The following is a 2,512-nucleotide window of genomic DNA, read 5'->3' as shown; positions in this document are numbered from 1 at the left end:
CAGAGGAAATTAGGTGGTGTCCGAGGGCAACAGGGAGCTTGTAGGAGAGGGACAAGGTCAGACTTGTGTAGAGAATGGACGTGACTAGGTGAGGCTGCTTCTGGGGTCTGAGAGGGAAACAGGGAGACACCCAAGCAAAAATAATTACTGGTCACCTGCTCCATGCCAGTTCACAGGTGAGACCCTAGGGAGCTGCTTTCCTGGAGCTCATAAAATTATGTTAAACGAGGCTGACATTGAAGCAAATAATTATTAATCGACTGTAAATGTGGTAAGCACAGGGAAGATGAACGGGGAGCTGAACATGGGTATAACAGGGGATGCTGGCCGAGTCTGGGGTGGTGGGGATGTCTTTGGTTGAGGAGGAGCCCTTTTTGTTGAGAACTTTGGTAGAACAGGGCTTCGAGGGTGTTGCTGGCAGAGGGAGATGCAAGTGTAAAGGCCCTGGGGCTGGAAGGAACAAGGTAGGGTCGAGGGATCCAGAAAGAACCCATGTCAGCAAGGGACAAAGCCTCTGTAGAAGCGGTTGGAGATGCTAATTGGGCCAAGTCATGGGGGTCCTTGTGGGTTCGTGTGGATATTTGGGCTCCTCATGGCAGCACTAGACCCCAGAATTAGGGTAATCATTTAAATAGATAATGGTGATAATTGCACAACATTGCAAATGTACCTAATGCCCCTGAATTGTACTCTTAAAAACTGGCTAAAATGGCAAATTTTATGTGATGCATATTTTTTACCACCACGAAAAAATAGAGGAAAAACCTTAAATGTACATCAACTCAAACTAAAGAACCAGGAAACAGTCCTTGAGTCCCACTAGCCAGGGCTGTGCAACACCATGTGGCTGCGGGTGGCGCAGACAGAACGTTTCCGTCATCACACAATGTTCTGCTGGGCAGCGCTGGCCTGCCATCACTTCTCACCTCTGTCCAGGTCTTATTTCCTGGTGACGTTCCCGGGGCTGCTCTGAAAGCCTACACTGGGCCCAGAAATGTACTCAGGGGCCTAAATTGTCTTTATGTTGAATCCTGATGCCCATGATATCAGGCAGGGTCCTGGCAGCAAGCAGGAGCCAGTCAGAATGGAAGATTCAGGAGAGCAGTAATATAGGGGATATTTACAAAGGTGCAGCAGGGCTGGGTAACTGACATGGGGTGGTGCAGCACACAGGATGGGCAACAGTGGGGAGCTGTTAACACGCCCAGGCTGAAGGCTCATTTGGTGGAGTTGTGGCATTGGGTTGGAGGATGCAGGGAGAGAAACCCCCAACTTCTCACTCCTCCTTCCTTCCACCTCCTGCTGGTGGCCCCCCGGCTGACTCTAGCAGAGGCTGAGGGCCCAAGTGAATCAACCTCCCAGGACACAGGGCGGGGTGAAGGGTGGTGGGGCAGATAATCAGCCCCACTCAGCTCTCTCTAACTCACCTTCCCCCAACCAGTCACCCATCACCCACAGCCTCCATCAGACCTTGGAAATCTGTGCCACACTGACCACCATGTCCCTCATCCCAAACTCTTCCCAGGAGATGCAGCCCCCACCAGCCAAGAATCTCTGGTTGCCAGCAACAGAAACAACTCTAGCCTACTTAACCAAAAGATTTACTGGGAGGATCTTGGGGAGTCTGCTGAATGGACAGGAAGGATGGAGTGCCATGGCTGTGGCCTCATCAGGGTGGGCTGTTCCTGTCCTACAAGACTCCTCTTGAATGCAAAGTGCAGGCAAGAACGCCAAGTCTGGACCTCTTGGGTAAGGAAGGGGAGAGAACCTGTGGACAGGACCCTGAGACTGCCCCCAAGGGGGCAGAGCTCCATCCCAAAAAGAAAGGCGGATGGAAGCCAGGTGGTGACAAAATTAACAAATGTCCTCTTCAAGATGTGACCTGTCCCTTTCACAGGAGCCACGTGGAGGCCCAGGAAGGGGCACTGACCCACCTGGGCCAGGCAGGTGGCACAAGCCGCTTATCCAGAGTCACCCCTAGTTAGGAATGTGATGTGCGCTGGGTAGCAGAGGGGCTGTCCTTCCAGGTGTCAGCTGGTTCTCACCACTCAAGCCACGGGGAGTTCCCGAAGTTCACCTCCCCCATCTCAGAAAGGGCCTGGTGGGCAGGGGTCATGGCCACGTTCAGGCCAGTCCCCAAGAGACAGGTGGAAAGACCAACAGAAGCAGGCTCAGTCCAAGATGGGTTTTATATCATGGTTTATTCCTCCCGACCACCACGCTGCAACTCCCAGCATGGAGCTACCCACCACCTCCCCTCTTGGGGGTGGGGGGCCTCCTCTCACGAGGCTACATCTCCGGTGGTGGGGTGGGGAGAAAGGGGGAAGCCCTGGAACAAAGCGGCTCCCCTGTGGCCTCAGCCCCTCAGAGGGGAGAAAGGAGGAAGGACGAAGGCAGCACAGAACTGGGGTTGAAATACTCAAGAAGCTACACGATAGAAGACAAAAGTAACACGCTCTGGGGAAGCGGGGTGTGGAGGAAACAAGGTCAGATCCCGCCCCCCAGTAGGGGC

This window comes from Neophocaena asiaeorientalis, unplaced genomic scaffold, assembly GCF_003031525.2.
Source record: "Neophocaena asiaeorientalis asiaeorientalis breed wild unplaced genomic scaffold, Neophocaena_asiaeorientalis_V1.1 scaffold87, whole genome shotgun sequence".
NCBI classification, from domain to species: Eukaryota; Metazoa; Chordata; class Mammalia; order Artiodactyla; family Phocoenidae; genus Neophocaena; species Neophocaena asiaeorientalis.
Note: the sequence above shows the minus strand (reverse complement) of the source record.